This window comes from Syngnathoides biaculeatus, chromosome 11 (assembly GCF_019802595.1).
Source record: "Syngnathoides biaculeatus isolate LvHL_M chromosome 11, ASM1980259v1, whole genome shotgun sequence".
Classification (NCBI taxonomy): domain Eukaryota; kingdom Metazoa; phylum Chordata; class Actinopteri; order Syngnathiformes; family Syngnathidae; genus Syngnathoides; species Syngnathoides biaculeatus.
This window is the reverse complement of record NC_084650.1, coordinates 11,369,600-11,387,944: the sequence shown is the minus strand read 5'-3', so window position 1 is coordinate 11,387,944 and position 18,345 is coordinate 11,369,600. Positions and strand designations below refer to the sequence as shown.

General features: G+C 45.6%; 1 protein-coding gene across 1 annotated transcript in view; it reads right to left on the bottom strand.

The window, feature by feature from the left end:
• Positions 1 to 18,345, bottom strand: part of slit3 (slit homolog 3 (Drosophila)) — a 307,110-nt gene that overhangs the window by 286,829 nt on the left and 1,936 nt on the right. The window contains exon 2 of the mRNA XM_061834519.1: positions 18,228 to 18,300. The gene's annotated coding sequence lies outside the window, so the exon portion shown is untranslated. The remainder of the gene's footprint in view (positions 1 to 18,227; positions 18,301 to 18,345) is intronic.

The window sequence follows — 18,345 nt, the reverse complement described above, 5'->3', positions numbered from 1 at the left end:
ATGAGGGGGTGTATTCATTTGACTTGCCTCGTAATGGAACCCAGTGCTCTGCCCTAAAAGTCCGATGCGATACAAACGGGCAAATAAGACATTTCTCTTGCATGACGTGCCGCATTTACGTATCCCTAACCCGACTCTACGGCATAAAACATGACACACTTCAATCAGCAGGTCACTGATACGCTAACATAGAGAAAGTTGCAATATATAAAGAAGTGATAATAATTAAGTCAAATTCAGAGAAGATACTCCTCCCTCATTTACCTTCGAACGTACAGCCTTGCGGTAGTGGATTTTGTTCACGTTCAGTTGTACGTGCAGTTTTCTGCGAGCCTTAATCCATCGTAGACACTTGGTCAACTGTGTTTTAGGCTTTGGAAAGTGAATCAAGCGACCGGGTCCCTTGAAAAACTACCAGGATATAATTGCACCTTCCCCATGCACATCTGAGCACCATTTTTTCTTCGTAACATGAACTTTTCCAAGCGCACACTACTGACAACCAGCATTGCTTGTGGGACAGTACGGCGAGAGGGGCGTGTCAAGACAGGGATTAAGTCAACGAGGCTATCCGATTGGCTATTATTGTACGAGTGATTGACGGGTCGGAAAGGTCCATTCCTATTTTTGCCTGGCTCCACTGTCTGCCTGTGTACTTTTGACTTCATTTACCGATTTGTCTACAATTTTCATCCCCGGCTTAACTCTCTCCTCCTCCTGCATCCCAAAACTTCTGCTCCTCAGGTCGGCTGACAATTTGCTCCTGGAGGGACTGAAGTATAAGTGGAAGTGGAAGTGGAAGCGGAAGCGGAAGCGGAACGTGTGCAGAATGCTCGACGTGTTTTTCCCCATTCAAAGTTTTGCTCTGACCAGCCGACAAGAGAATGAAAAAAAATGCCAACGTCATCAATGTGAGGACGGAAGTATAAAACTTGATTGGTTGAAAAAAGAAAAAATATTCCGACTGCTTATGTAGTTCAAATTACGTAGCCGACATTACTGAACACGACCTGAAGGCCCCGTGCGGATCACTTTACATACAGATGGAAATCTGATGGGACACACACGCACACAAAACAACGAAAAAAAAAACCCCAAAGATTCAAACATCTTTATACTGTTCATATCGGAAGAGAAGAAAATCAAACAATTACAGCACAAAATGATACAGTATGTCACGTTTTGAAGCTGCAGGCTATTATTGTCGCACCCAAAGTCATGTCATCGACCACAAGCACAATGTAAACTCAATTAGCGGCGGTGACGCGACGCCTCGCTTCCAGCAACAAGTCGCGACGCTCCGGAGTTTGAAACGAGTCTTTTGCAGCGACGTTTGAAATCAAATTGTCCAAACGTGTTCCAGAGCCGAGCGTTGCACAAAAAAGAAAGAAAGAAAGAATGAATGATAAAAGGAAGTTTACAAAGGCCTTGTCGGCTTTTTCCCTCCCAGGATATTAATGAGGAAATGACGCACGCAAAGAAAAGAGGGAATGAGGGATGGAGGTTTCTGGGGGACGGGGGCCGGTGATTAATCCTGCAAAGAGTCCACCCCACTGGGAATTCCATCAAAAGGAGAGCGGCGGTGATTTTAATTGCCCATCCCCTCTCCTTCCACGTTTCCCCAAAACTCTTACCTACCTTCATGCTCCCAGCTTCTTGGTTGTTGTTGTTGAGGGGGTGGGGGGGGGGGGAGGGCTCCACTGGAATCCAGCAGGCCTCACATTCACACACCTAAAATGACTTTCAGATGTGGAGTGGAGAGCAATGCTATAGGTGTCCGCGCAAGGTCTTAAATCACCCTTGCGTCGTCCTTATTCCTGAATTTCGACGTCGTGCAAGATAACGCCGATATTTATCGTGCAGCCACCTTTAAGAGCCAGCCGTTTTTTCAAGACGAGAATGTTGTTTCGCGTAATCGATTAACTGTTGCAATGACTTTTACTGGAGGTTTCAGTCATGGTAAAGGCAACTACACCATTTGTTATTTAATCCGGGGGGGGGGGGGGGGGGGCTGTGTGTACTTGAGGCCTGCCATTTATTTATCCAAGTAGACCTGCTAATTCTTAACTACTGGAGGAAACATGGTGTGCGTCAAGATAAGAGTATCCTAATTTGCGGTGTTTCTTTATCTAAGTGGACGACGACACGCTTGACGATTAATTGGGGCGGGGGCTCTAATTTGAGCAAAATAAATTATATGTGCGGGGTTCGCACTGGAAAGGAGAGGAATGAAGATGAGCCGAAGCAAAACAGAGGAAATGTGCGTGAATGAGAGGGGCGGAGGGCTGAAGAGATGGCGAAGGTGGATGACTTCAAATACTTGGGGTCAACAATCCAGAGAAATGGTGAGTGCGGCAAGGAAGTGAAGAAACGGGTCCAAGCGGGGTGTCTGGTGTTCTAGGTGACAGAAGAGTCTCCGCCAGGATGAAGGGCAAAGTTTATAAAACAGTTGTGAGGCCGGCAATGATGGACGGATTAGAGACACTCGAGGCTCTTAAGAAACAACAGGAAGCAGAACTGGAGGTGGCAGAAATGAAGACGCTGAAGTTCTCCCTTGGATAGGATTAGAAATGAACTCATTAGAGGGAGGGACAGCCAAAGTTGGATGTTTTGGAGACAAGGTCCGAGAGAGCAGACTTCGATGCTTTGGACATGTCCAGAGGTAAGAGAGTGAGGAAATTGGTAAGCGGATGGTAAGGATGGAGCTACCAGGGAAGACAGCGAGAGGAAGACCAAAGAGAAGGTTGAGGGATGTTGTGAGGGAAGACATGAAGACTTTGGGTGTTAGAGAGGAAGATGCGCGACATAGGCTTAGATGGAAAAAAAATTGACAAGCCGAAAGGAAAAGCAGAAGACATTACGTGTGTTTTCATCGAGATCTGTTTTGCAAGATCTATTCCAGGTTTTCTTGAGTCACGTGACAACCTAGCCAATGATTAATCGGTGCATGGTGTCTATTAGAACAAGAGCGATTATTTGAAGAATTACGTTACATGTGTGTGCATTAAGATCTATTTTAGGAAGAGAGTTTATTCATTCAAGCAGATCAGGCACCTGATAACTAATTCATCCGAGCGTGGCTTGTATTTGAGTAGAGACCAGTTTTTAAGAAATATGTTACCCGCGCACATGCAGAGTGTGTATTTTTCATGTGGTGTTTTGTTTGTTTGTTTCACATGGATTTGCCACCCATCCATTCACCAAGTTAGCCTTCTGTGATGCATCGATTTATTCAAGCGGTCGATGCACCCAAGGATTAATCGGGGCACGGCGACCACTGAGGAAATACGGTTTGTGTGTGTGCACGTACAAGATCCCCACCTGTGTTCACTTAGCGCCTAATCCGGGATCTCTCTGGAGCAAAGCTGAACCCGCCCCGGCTCGATGTGTTGATAACCTGACGCAAGCCCTCGCGCCCGTTTACGGCCCTCCGATTCGCCGTTTTATGGCTTCGAGTGCCAGGGAGGAGCCGTCCCCCCACCACGTCCGTGGGACATGTTTTATCCCCGAGATGGAGCGAGTGTCAAACAGCAACCAAGGGACTCATTAGGGGGTCCTCCGACTGAGCCCCCCAACTAATAAAATTGAAGTATAGTTTCAATTCGGCCAGCAGTTAACCGGCACGGTTTAAAATCTGTTTCACGAGAGGTTTGGTGTACACCATTATGAGAACTTGTCCAACAATTTGTTTTCACCAAGTATTGCGATTGCTACCAACTAAGATATTAAATCTTTTTGTGGGATGTTTAGCACTAAATAACACAACTAAAAAACATCATACAAATGAAATAATTTGCCACAGACATTGTACATTATGTAATTTTAAAGTGGTCGGGGTGAAGGAGTTAGGGTGTAGCACTTTTCTACCATTCCTTCACTTGTGCAAACGACGGAATGGAAAAACAGTGAAAAGATGGAGCACCTCATTACTATAAATTCCTGAAGCGCATCGTTGCTTGATGGTGGCTGATTTCCAAAGTGATCTCGTCTCGCGTGATAATAGCTCCTTCCTTTTGCGGCATATTTTCCCCCGGTCAAAACTCCAGCGGTTTGACTCTTAGGACGTTCAATTCTGGAGTAATTTCTTGGACTTGGACTGTCCTCGCAGTGCAAGTGGTTCGGCACCTCTCCTTCACACTTCCGCAATTGAGTTCTAATTTCCCGTCTTCCCGTGTACAATGCGTATATTCTTCCTGCGCGTGCATGTGTAGGTTTTTTTTTTCCCTCCCCCCAGATAGATCCGATTCCTCAAACATTTTAAAAGGCGTGCATGTTTGGTTGATTGAAGAATAGATTATTTACTAAATTGGTTTTAGGTGTGAGTGTAAACGGGGTTGTTTGTTTACATGAGTCCTACGATTGGCTGATGAACCCCCCCCCCCCCCCCCCCATGTAATACCCGTCTCTCGCTTAGTCAGCTGGAACAGTTCACAGTTCATCTGTGACAAGCAGTACTATGGAAAATAGATGGAGAGATAAACCATATAGTTTAATGTGCGTTCCGCAAGGCTCACCCCTTGGACCACTGCTCTAACAGACTACAACGTGGTCAAAATGACATGGATGTTGTTTGAACAATTAGATTTGAACATCCCACACCACTTGGCCAAAGTCAGCTGGGATAGGCTCCAACTAAAAAGCACCATAGAAAATGGATGATTTCTTTTTTCACCAGCAGAGTACAGATAATTCGGGGAAAAACCAGATTAGAATTTCGGTTCTGCTTCCGTCAGTGTTCAGGCCAGTCGAGAAGGCCTTGCTCAATGCCTCCAAAAACGTGTGACATCATTATCATCCAATACATCTGTTTTTGAACACAATAAACCCAACGGAACATCTAGACCGGCTCGGGGGTCTACCAGTAACCACGTGTGCTCTTTTCTTAGGTCAAAGGTGACGTCGTGTTGCTTTCCCTTCAGATCAAACAGAATAGGGGCAGGGGGTCTTCCAGGAGGGAGATGAGATGCGTGTGTTTGATTTCACATTCTGGATAGATGACTTTTGCAAACCTCCTTCACATGACACCAGCACGCGGCGGAGTACGTACCCCCCACGGGCTTCGTTAGGACCATTTGATGTCTCGAAAAAGATGTGCAACGGGCCGCTGGTGAAGAAGAAAAAAAAACTCGTCGGAGTCAAAAAGGTACGAGACAGCTGACTCGCATGATCAAGTACGGCAAACACGCACAGTCGCTCGTCAACATTGCGCTTGATTTTTATGTATTTGTTGGAGCGTTGCAGCCGCAGGTTGTTATCGGAGCCTTTTGGGAGGCCGATATCATCTGCTACGGAACATTGAAGATTGCATTCCAAACATAGATCAGAGGAGAACTGGGAAGGAAAAGTGTTATGAATGTAACGTATTGCTTGATGTTCAGATGGACATTCCTGATAATGTTGCGGGATGGGCGGAGGCCGAGCGGCAGAAATGGAAAACATCTTTCCGTGAGAATTTTACTAGCAAATAGCACCAAAAAACCCCAACATTTTGATACTATTCAGACTATTTTCCAATGTCATGAGCAAAACTCCCACGCCACACATACGACTAGTGAGATTGTGAGCGTTGATAGTCAATGCTTATTCCGTGTTTCTTCATTTTAGATGGCTCCGCTTGACATTTTTGTCCCACAAAAAGCTCATCGGCATTTGCCAGTTCTGTCACGACCAGAACACGGGGTCGCACCCAAATGCACGACTCGGGAGACGTGGAGGCGGTTCAGGAAACGTTTTTTTGTTCAGTCCAGTGTTGGGGATCAAGCAGGCAGTCCACGGGCAGTAACAAGGACGTCAGGCGTGAGAGGCAGGTCGGTGGGCAGGCGGGGGTCGGTACACGGGAGGTCAGGAACGAGGCATGAGGCAACGATCTGGCAAAGGCCAGACCGTACGAGGAGTCCCGTTTGTATCCGAGGTGCAGGTGCTGGTGTGTGCCGTGTCAGGGACCGGCACAGCCAGGACAAGGACCGGCAGGACCAAGACAAGTTCGTTGCGTTGTGTTACTCTGTGGGGACACTGCTTTGTAGTGCGTGAGTACGCAAGCGTTTTGTAGTGCTTCTCATAGTTACAGCGTGTCTGAGTCATCAAAGCCGAGTTTTGTTTTTGTTCACGTTCTCAAGTTTTGCCTCATAGTTATCAGACCTCGTTTCAAGCCCTTTGGACCTTGCCTCTAGTCTAGCGTTTGTGTGCCTCTGCGTTCTCAAACTGCTACGCCGTGTATGACCTTGATTTGGAATGAAACCACTCTGGACATTATGCCTTTGCCCGGGAGTCCTGCATTTGGGTCCGCCCCGTGCCGCTGGATCATAACACCCATGGTCTACTGCTATTACTATAAAACAAGGAATGCCAGAAACTAATATTTTACCTTTGGAAAAAAAAGTTTTGGTTTTTTTTTCATAGGTTGAACTGGTTCTTTTGTCCCTTGGTTTTGAAAGATCAGACAAAACGGCCTAAAACAGCTGGAAATATGAGGAAGACCGCTTTGAAAATGGCTACCACTAAAAGAGTTAAAAGTGAAAGGCTCGCTTTTGTGTACAGAAAACTGCGTGGGGGTGGGTATTATGCAAATGAAGCAAACTACTAGGTCACAGCTGGGCAGAAGTGCAAATTGCCTTGCTCAAAGACATTTTCAGAAAGAGGCAGGAAACAAATTTGACACTTGAGGGCGGGCATGCACTCATCATCCATCGACCGGTATTTGTAGGCAAAACATTCAAACAAAGGTCTCAGTTGGCTTTGCTACTTCAATAGATAAAAGGTAAAAGTTCAACGGTCTCCTGTTTCCAGACAACGAAAAATGCATCACATCTCACATTAGGCTGGCTCCTCGTCAGCGTGAAACCGCAATCAAGGCGACACCCGCCGGGCTGACCCTGAAGCTGCAAGTTTCACACGAGCGTCATTAACGGCCTTTCTGATTGGAGAGACTCCCTTGGCAGAACGAAACGCTGCTCCGCTGTGATTGGTGGAACCGCACCACTCGATCAACTGATGAATTCTATGAGTGGAACGTTGCCGAGTAGTGGAACCGCGTACATGCGCGTAAACACCTTGCGAGGGATTCTGGAACGGCATCAACAGCAGACTGGCAAGTTGAAATTCCGCTGTAAACGAGTCAATATGAAGACGAGATGCCAAAAAGAAAACGCGATGAGGAATTAGTCGCTAAAACTTAAATGTCGCTGCTGAGCAATAAAGTCGACGCGTCAACTTAGTCGATGGATATTTTTAATCCCTATCCCTTGGTGGAAATGACACTTTTGTCGGCTCCGTGATAAGCCACCCCGGCAGGTCACGGCTTCGGCGAAGGCTGCGCTTCGGGGTCACGTACGACGGCGGCTCTGAAGAACGCTGGTGACAATGCTGCACTCAGCCGCGTGCGACGACAACGACATAAAGCGGTGTTGTTCATCGCGGGCAGCGGTCGCGGTGAACAACACCATAAAGTGGCCCGGCTCGGCGCCTGGTCGGCGGACTTGTAGGCCGCGGTGGCTCGTCGCCGCCGCGGAAGTGGATCGGACGGGGAGGCGGTTTGGCCGTGATCGCACATAATCTGAATATGGCCCGAAACAATAGCGTAATATCGCCCCGGTAACTTCACTCGGTTGTGTGATGTTCTCTTCTTCGGAAAGAGCTTCCGTGTCAGAAGGGGCGTGTTCATCTCCCATAGTTAGGGTGCACCGCGTGTTTTCATTGGCGAGGATGCAGCCAATACGGCGACCACTCGGATGTCGTAGAATGACAACTGTTCGAATGGATGACACGCTCTCCGCTCACATTTATTTTTTCGTGTAGACATTGAAGTGAATCATGTTATGTATGTATTTTTCATTACAATATTTAAAGGGATGACATTTGGCCTTTAAGTTTGAGGAGAAATTACGAGTTGCTTAACCGCCCGACGCTGCTTTGAGTCTCCTGTACACAATGAAAGTCAAAAGTATTCTTTGAATCCTCACAAGAGAAGAATTTGCAGACTTTCTTTCTGCTCTTCCAAGTGGAACGACGTTGACTCTGCTCCGCACGTGTGTGCGAGTCCACATGTGCCTCGTGTGCACTTTTACAGTGACTTGCAACAATCTAGGCCGCCATTATGTTCTCTGGTAGCCGGCAGCGACCGAGCGAATGTTTCGAGTTAGACCGGGGCAAATGGCGTGAACCGAGAACTACACGAAAACAAAAAGTCGACGTTCGTGTCTGTGACAGCACAGGCCGCAAGACCCTTGTTTAAGACTCATCCCCAACCCCCCACCCTCCGCTTTCAAAGCGCATTCAATGAATCGCATTTTTCGACTGCTTGAACGCTGATTTGCTCTCCCGCAAGAAGTCGAGAAACCACAAATGAGTCCAGTGAGCCAGTTTGGACTGTAGCGCATGTGCTCGAAAACAAGGTAACGATTATGACACAATGGGAGACTTTGTCAAGGTGAATTCAAGGGATTAAAAAGATAAATGTTGCTATTTGCAGGGCTTGTACAAAATAACCAATTTGAGGCATTTCTTACGACACCGTGCAAGAATTCCACAGATGGGGAGTTTTTATGAAAAAAAAATTGCAGATCACATGAAGCACAGATAAACACGTATCCTTCCTTCCGTTATCTGAGCCGCTTATCCTCAAAAGGGTACACGCCGAACTGGCCGTCAGCCAATCACAGGGCATGTAGGGACGAACAACAGTCGCACCTCAGGGCTATTCAGAGTCTGCAATTAATTAACGCGTCTTTTTGGAATGTGGGAGGGAAAAAAAGGAGGGCCCGGAGAAAAGCCACACAGGCGCGGGGAGAATTTACAAACTCCGTTAAGGCGGGGCCGGGATTTCAAACCCTGGTCCTCAGAACTGTGAGCCCAACACGCTAACCAGCAGGTTTTCAGAGCGGCGCCACGGTGGAGAAGCTGTAAAACCTTGGCCTGCCAGTTCCGAGGACCCGGGTTTGATCCCGACCCCCGCCTGTGTGGAGTTTGCATGTTGTCCCCGTGCCTGCGTGGGTTTCCTCTGGGTGGGCACTCCGGTTTACCTCTTGACATCCCGAAAACACTCAACGTTAATCGGACACTCCAAATTTTCCCTCGGGGTGATGGTTGGTCGCGATGTGCCCTGCGGTTGGCTACAATTTAACATAATTCGCTCATAAAACGCAAATAATGAGGAATATAAATGTGAAATAGTATATTTTAGTAAATAAATCATTTAGCATTTTTAAAACGTATATTGAATTAAACAGCAAAAAGGAAATTGCCAACATGGCCGAAGATCATTTAAAATGCAACTCAATCAAACAATATCACCAAGAAAATTTGTTCACTGAAACCTTTGTTTGATTTTATATTTCAGTCTCTAATATTTTCCATTCTTGTCATTTTAAACGTATTGGACATCCTGCCTACAAATCATTTACACCACAGGTGTCAAACTCAGGGTTCGGGGGCCAGACCCGGCCCGCCACATGATTTTCTTTGGCCCGCGAAGCCAAATCCAGAGTGTCAATTTCCATGATTCTTGTAAAAATCTGGATCAAAATTATTCTAAATTGTTATATATCATAATAGATAAAGTTGAGATATTACAAGCATTTTTTCCCCGAACATGAATAGTTAAAAAAAAAAAAAAAAACATTACCCTTGATTTTTGATTCCATAACTAGTTCATAAATTGATGATCTATATATGATGAGACGATTAAATATTTGTATTGTTTCACAGTCGTAACGGCCCTCTGAGGGGAAAACCGGAACTATAATGTGGCCCGCGAGAAAAACGAGTTTGACACCCCTCATTTACACGATTGAGTTTAAAAAAAAAAACATTTGAACTCTCAATTAACTTTTATTGTCCGCACACAAACGACTGTAGATTTAAAGATGTTTTGTAAAAATGAATTTTAAAAACCAAAAGAAAAACTTGCTATTTGCATCCTTACAGCATGAAAAGAAAATTCAATTGAAGGTTTTTTTTGTTTTTTTGTTTTTTTTTATCATTCTTCAACGCTGATATGTTGAGAGTTTGTGCGGAAGAGCAGGGGATATGAATGAAATCATAAAAACACGGGCGAACCGGACTGCGCAGATGCCGATTTGATGTTGAAAGTCAAGATAAATGAGGGGGAACAAAGGAGGAGGCTGGCTGAAAATGTGAAGCGGCTCTTCCTTTCCTGGGAGGCGTTCACGGCGCGGACCACCTGTTTCCTCCTCTGAATGCATTTCGACCATGTGACTTCATAACCGGTTCCAGCCTTGCGCTTTGGTGCCGGAACGCCGTCGTCGTTTATCGCAGGCTGGGTTGTATCACCCGCGTGAATTTCAGTAACCTTGCAGGACGAGCGGAGACAACCGAGTTGGTTTTCGTCTCTCTGGAGGTTCGGGAAGGTAAAAAAAAAAAAAAAAAAAAACGAGGACGAGCCGGCCGGCGGGGGATGAAGAATATGTGGGAGGACTCGAAAAAATGGCCCTTTCCAACCCAAACACAAACATTCCTGCTATGAAGCGGCAGCCATCTTGTGGGACAAAAATATTCCGCAAAAGCACATATTTTATGTAAAGCCTCGTAGAATTCAACCTCAACTGACTGATTTGTGTCTCCAATGGAAAATGTTGACAAGCTTGACTTGAATTTTAGGGTTTTTTTGTTTGGGTTTTTTTTTTTTTTTTGTGTCCCGACAATAAAATAGCTCAATTTGAACTGTTTGAAATGGCAATCCAATTATTTGTCCTCAATAGGGTTCTATGTTTTATTGCATATATAAATTATTAACATTAGGCGGTGTTTATGATGGTGGGGTTTTTTTTTTCCTCTGAAAAATACGTGGGTGACATTTTGGAACATAAAAACACAAATATCTGTCTTTGCTTTTATACCATGTGTAAATGCTCAAGATACGAGCTTTGCAAGTCCCTTGAAAGCTACAGTACACTCTATAAATCAAAGTCGTGATTATCTTTCACTTTTACGGGCGTGGGTAAAATATGGCTGGCGGTCCATATACTCCTATCGCCAGTCAGACAAAAACAACATTCACATTCTCACCTAATAAACAATGTTAGTCCAGCTCTTCTTAAATTAAGTTATACTGAATGAAAATCAAAATAACACGGAATGTCCCAAAATCGAGATTTGCAAATGAAAAATCCATGATAGTTTCACCCCATTCCGGTAAGTAAAATGTGTGGCCTCGGGATTGAGCCTTGTGGCACACACATTATTATACTGTGCGTGGTTTATCCATCCATCCATTTTTTCCCCACAGATGAATCGGAGCCTATCGCAACTGACAGGGCATGAAACGGGTTACACCGTGGGTTGGTCGCCAGCCAATTTTAAATGCACATTTAGACAAGCAATAAATTACTGACATTCAAAGCTCATAAAAACATGTTCATCTACCTTTGGGAATTCAAACTCCTTTTTGTCACAGACTACACTGAAGTTATAGTTTTATAGTCCCCTTTATGACTGTGGGTGCATCTGAATGTATAAATCATCTCATCATATTACTACACACTTACAATTGACAACGCTAGTTTTGACATCGTAGGATGGAAAAAAAATAGTGGGATGAAAACTGAGCTCTGTTGCACACCCATTGCGCAGTACACGGCTTATCAATTCACCCGTTTTCTGCAGCGCTCGCCTTGAAGGAACTGGAGCCCATCACAGCTAACTTTGGTACACCCCTGACTGGTCGCCAGCCATTTGCGTGGCACATATATAGAGAAACACCCATCCACACGAACATTCACGCATAATTTTGAATTTTCAAACGCGCCAAACATGCATCTTTTTGGACGGTGGCAGGAAGCCGGGGGAAGATCCAAACTCCACACAGATTCTAACCCAGGACATCAAATTGTGAGGTCGGCATCATTACCACTAGGCCACTGTGCTGCCTGTCTTACATAAACATATCCAATACCCAAGTGTGGTGTTCGAGTGTTTCTGTACGACTTTGACATAAATGCAACTGAACGCATCAAAGGTTTTTTTTTGTTTGTTTTTCGCCACAATGTTCATCAGCCTCCCTCCTCGCTTGTATCTCGCCACATGTGATAGACGAGCGAAAAAAAAAATGTTGGCAAAGTCTTTCGAGAGCTTCATCAACATTTCCAGCTGTCTGCCGTCTCGTCTGTCTTGGATTTCGCCGCCGTTCGTCGCACGAGCCCCCGAAAAGCGGCCATTGTTCAAACGCTGGAGGGAAGGAACGGGCTGTCTCGCATGACGGCGCTTCAAATGTCTGAATGAAATCTTTTGACCGCATAATGACACCAAACAACACAGTCTTCAAGTCTGTGTCTTGTTTTTTTTTTGGACTATAAATTGACTTTAAATGTATCTGACGTGCATTTCAAATTGCGGGGGACACGAGCTTCCTCGAATGTGTCGTCGCAGCGATCGAGCTCTCTTTAAGCGGGTGTCCGGCCTCCCCTCTTGGCGAGCAATAACACGTTATCGGAAACACTCTTTTGCGCAAAGCTATTTGTTTGCGTTTCTACGCGGCGTTCCGCTCTTTACGTGATTTATTTGACTGCATTGCGGGGCCCGGGCTCCGGTTTCAGGCGGTTGAGCCAACATAAACCTTGTCACAACTCTGAATTCCTGCTTAGGCTACAGCTTCCAGGCAAAGCTACAGCGGATCAGTGGCGGATAAATACGAGAGATAAGCTCTGCCAGTGCCCTACATAGCGCGCGGATTTGGGCGAAGGGCGTCCAAACCGTGACTCGGGCACGCCGTCGATCACGGTCCGTGTTTCACTACGTAATCGTCAAAGCCAATTATTTCCAGCGTCGCTTTGAATAAATGTGAAAAATGAACAACTAATTGCTGAGCCGCAGGGTGTGTCGCTTGGGGTTGGAACGCAGCAAGGCCTGCTAAGCGGGATTTACTGACATCTAGTGGAATAAATAAAACCAGGCCGACACCTAAACTCTTCTTTCGTTTCATCTGGAATGTGGAGGTGCGTTGGAATTAATCAGCATGTTGTGGGCGGCCCGACGTGAAATATTAAACATTGTTTCCACTCTAGGCCCATATGCGGATATACGCATTGTGTCCTGGGACGTTCACTCAACTGCAGAGGGAGCAGGCATCTATCCAGGGAAAGGCCAATTAATAATACAGTAAACCGCTTCTATTTCTGCCGAATAGGAACCAAAACCTGCAGCAAAAATAAAATCCTAACACCCAAAAATCTTTACATTTGCCTATATTAACACAGTACTGGGCGGCACGGTGGAGCAGCCGGTAAAGCGTTGGCCTCACAGTTCTGAGGTCCAGGGTTCAATCCCGGACCCGCCTGTCTGGAGTTTTCATGTCCTCCCCGTGCCTGCGTGGGTTTTCTCCGGACACTCCAGTTTCCTCCCACATCCCAAAAAACATCCAACATTAACTTGTCAGTAGGTGCGATTATGAGTGCGGCTGTTTGTCTCGATGTGCCCTGCGATTGGCTGGCGACCAGTTTGGGGTGTACCCCGCCTCCTGCCCGTGACCCTCGTGAGGATAAACGGCAAAGAAAACGGATGGATGGATAACACAGTACTGTGAAGTGTAAATGTACTACTATGAAAAGCTACACGAGCGCCAAAAGGCAGCCGGCGAGATTTGAACCTTTTTTGTTCTTGGATCAGCAGCTAACGCTTAATTGAAGATAAAAATCATCGACCAACTGAGATAATTACAGTTGACTTTTTTTTGACGTTTTTTTTTCACCCCCTCGGAAAAACAGAGGCTTCTATTTGAGGCAAGGCGCACATTTTTATTAAGTGGATAAAACACTGATTACACCAAAATAAGGTATCTATTCCAGCTATTAATTTGAGAAAATATTGGATTTTTTGGTATCTTGCTGAGTCTTAATCAATGGTTACACGATCCCTGGTTCGCTCCTTTTTCTGTCTCACCGCCCACTCTAATTATTGATGCAATCTATCGACTTTGCGAGTTTAGAATTGGAGCGTTTGCGTGCTGTGTTCAGTTCTGCGTTTTAGCAGTTTTTTTTTTTTGTTGTTTTTTTTTCGGTCACAATGAAGAGCGCAAGGGAGTAAAACATCACGAGAATTGATGGACGGGATCTGACTGACTTAACGATGTGCGAAAAGTGCGCCAAAGTGAGCGTGGGTGGCAGCTTACGCTTGCCCTTGGCGTGCGGACTTCAATTCATTTTCATATTTTTTTGCGTGCTTAAACTCCGTGTTAAGAATTAAGCGCGAATACAGCGTGACAGTTTCGCACTCAGTAAATCTTGACTCAACGCTGCGGTGTTTTCTATTTTGTTCCCAAAGAGATTTAATCAGAAGAAAAAAATCTGGAGCGACTGTCTGCACCGAAGAAAAATAATATTTCTTTTTTGTGGACTTCAGGGGGATTTTTTTTCCATTTTTCTTTGACAAAAAATAAAAAATAAAAGGGTCGATTTCTCGACTTTTTGCCTGAGTGAATTTGAGAGGCTGCTCAAATGTTTGGCAGATGCCTCACAGCGAGTCGATGGCTCGCGTTCTCATCGGTGCCATGCGGCAGACACAATGAAGCAGTCAGGAGGGCCCAAGATGCCAGCTGGACTGAGGAGTCGCTCGCTTAACTCTGCAAATATGATCCAATGCGTTAATACTGATAAGCTTCGTTGGCTTAGCGTGGTCATCACACGATGCCTCGCCACGATCCCCTTTTGTAACTTAAGCAATTTGTCCTTTTTAATGTAAAATTTCCACGTAATCCTCAATTTCAAATCCATCAACTCTTTGATTTTGTTCCCCGCCAAGATGGCGCATGTCCCCTTTCGGTCTCGCGAGCTCCGCTGCGGTGTAAAACGACCTGGGTTACTTACGCCGAGCAATTTTAGGATGGCGGTTCGCTGCGAGCGTAATCAAGGCTGCGGTCGCATTGTCATCAATCTAAACGTGTCGGCACCAGATGCGGCGCGGGTCCGGGGGGGGGGGGGGCGTACTCGCGTCACCCGTGCACGTCGGACATTTCCCACAATTCTGTTCTTAAAAATAAAATTCATTCATCTTGGCCGATGCGTCTGCTCGATCGTGCCCGGTGAAATACATTTCTGGCCTGTATTAAAAAACTGTGATATGTCGAGAATCCCGTGGGCGGTGATGGAATGCCCACATTTCTCTTTGCCTTGCGGGGCAGATCTATACTTAATGCAAAGTATACATGTGGAATGGCAAAGAATTTACACGAGCCCAAAGTTCATGACGGATTGTAGAGGCAGAGCAGGACCGCCGGAGCCTCAGGACTCCCCACGGTGAACTCTGACTATACTTTGACTTTTTTTAGAGCCAGAAAACTCAACTCGAGAATTACATCCATACGTTTTCTCAGTGGTGGGAAGTAGGCTTACTGTCTTCCTGGAAATGATTTTATTTCTTAGGAATCTGTATTTTACTTACGCATACTTACTTTTTTTACTTTTACCCCCGACATTTGTAAAGGTCGTAAAAAGCTAGCGCAAAAGTTTTGCCAGTGAACAACTACAGCGTCAGACACTGGAAATGGAAAATTGTCCCGTCCCATTTCTACATTCCTTTACGTCGTTCAATCCAAAGTATGCTGTACTCGCCTGTTCAATTCGGGTCATGCCAGTCAGGATTGTGATTTTCGAATGGGAGCTAACATCGGGGAAGGCGGGAAGGTTGCATTCAGTGTGCCATTGTTTCCATTGTACGTAGGACACAAAACACCTGACCTAAACCTTACCCCAAACCTCACCCAACAGGCTAACCCTGTAGCCTAACGCTAACCCTGTAGCCAAACAACGCTGAGTATGTCATTTGCGTTGCTCGGTTAGAGTCGAAGCATACCCTACGTAACGGTTTGACTGTAACGCGCGTTCATAACCTACTAGCAAGCGTCTAACGGTACCGATCCTGGGCAGAGTTACAACCAAACCGATAGAATTCTCATGCGACTCATTCTAACGTTAAGGTTTTTGTACCAGGGCGGTTCCCGAGTCCGTGATGGCTCACTTACGTCCAGACATTTGGGATTCGGCCGAGGTTTACTTAATGTGACTCACCATTCAGGGAGCAGAGTGGAGACCGGACTGGTTTAACAGGGTTCCAATTGGGTGGATCCTTTTGATACAAGACAGAGATGCACCAAAGAGTGACAAATAGCCCAGACACAAAAATGGACAAAACATCACGCAAGTAGCGATGATATTTTCCCCAAGACCCACGTATCTGGTCTATGTACGGTATGTATCGTTTGGCTTTACTCCTCCCTAAATAAGTGGCAAGGACAGAAAAAAAAAAAAAAAGGACAAGTACAAATGTAAAACTTTTTCTCGATTACATACTCCCTGAAATTTATTAGTTTTTGCCATTGGCCGGATCCAACATCTGGTTCCGAGCTTCAAGCAACAAGTGAGGCACTAATCGACCCGTAAATGTGCGGTTTGGTCGTGTTGGGATAGCCTTTCCGTGGGAAAAAAATATCATTGATCCAGACGAGTCGGGTCCAAAGTGTTCCACGGTTCAGAAACGGGCTGCCTTCCAGCTTCTCTTCTCCCCGTTTGCCGTCACTCTCCAACGCGAGGCCGAGCCAGCCGTACGCCCGTTAAGCCGAGCTGTCAAATTAGCAGCGATTGCGCGACTATTTGCCGAGGTAAACACGTACGTCTTAATATCGTAACAATGCTCGGAGAAGTGAGACCATTACTCATTCTTTCCCCGAGCCAGACGTCCACGGCGAGGACGGGGGATTTTTCGTCGGCACGCGTCCAGGTACAAACCACACGGGTAGCTTTTACTGCGTCAGAACAATGGTCTTCGACTTGGCCACACAGACTGTACCGTGGCGGTGCCACGGTACTCGTAGCGTTTGGGTTTTCCAAAAATTGAGACCATGTTTCCCCATAAAGCGGTTGCTTCCTGTGGCATGCGAATGTGTTTTTGAAAAATAATGACAGATTGCGAGCGCCAGCGCTGAGCCTCTGACAAGAGGAGAAAGCCACACCAAGAGGTTTTCATTTGGGAGCGATGGCAGTGGCGGGGAGAGCATTTTTACCATCCGCGTCGGACACTTTTTGGGCGAGAGGCAACTTTTGGCGCGTCTCGTCGATCCGCCTTCCATTGCGCTCAAAGGGAAAGTTCAGAACGTGTGTAAAGTCTGACACATTCCCGCGAGTGATTAACACCAAAAGATTTGACGTAAAAGGCGCAAGTGTCGAAATGACGTCAAGTATGCCGGTGTCAAACTCGTGGCCCCAGGGCCAGATCTGACACTCCATGTCATTTTACGTGGCCTGAGAAAGAATTCAAATGAACACATTAGTCATTTTTTTTCCCAAAGGAGAAATATATGCTTGTGAGTATTTTCTTATGATGCTGCATTGTTTGTGTTCATATTTACAGTACATTGTTTAAAAATATACCGTAATATCCGGGCTATAAGCCACAACTTTTTTCACACACTTTCAACCCTGCAGTGTATGCGGTGATGCAGCTCATTTGTGCATTTTTTCTAATGGCCACAAGTGGGCACTCGAGTGGAAAAGGTAAGCGTGAGACCAGCGGAATATATGTGCCGAGGAAGTGACTTTTACCGGTCCGGCCCTGTTAGTGCTGCGCTAGCCTGTTACTGCTGTGACTCCGTGATTTTTACCGGTGTTTTTTTTTTTTTTAAACGGCCCTGTTAGCATTAGCGCAGCGGCACTAGCGTTAAACTCTCTGTGGACCATCCTTGTAAATATCTCGTGTTGCAATGTGGGCGTATGTATGTACCAAATGGTATTTCCTTTACAAACGTACTCGGTGAGGCTTGTAACCAGGTACGCTCTGTAGGCCGGGAATTACGGTATATCTCCGCCATATAAATGCTATTCGTTAGCTCATCTATGGTGTTTCACATTTTGTGCAAGTATGAAAGTAGTGCAAGCTTCAACAAAACTAAATACACGGATATATATGTTATATAGACAGTATATATATATATATAGGAAATGTGTATACCTATGATGTGATTCTCTTCATTTTCTCAACCGAGAGTAGCATTCACCAGCTCGAAGACTTTTGTGCTCATATCTCAAATTTTTTGCCCCATACGTCGGGTCACTCGTATCCCATTTGACCTCCATAACCTCGGCGGCCCCGTGAAGGCAACTATAAATATGTTGAAGCCAACAATGAAAACAAATATGACACCTCTGCTAGAACGAGACAAAATCCTAACGCCGTACCCGAAAGCTTGGATAATTGCGAAATTAAACACAGCGGGAAGCGGCACTCACTGTTTCAAAGGTTTGCCGTTTCAATTTCTGTGTATCATTCATAAGCCTTTATCTTGGAAATGATCCAGAAGGACTGTGGGAAAAAAAAAAACAACATTTATCTTCTAAAAACTTAATC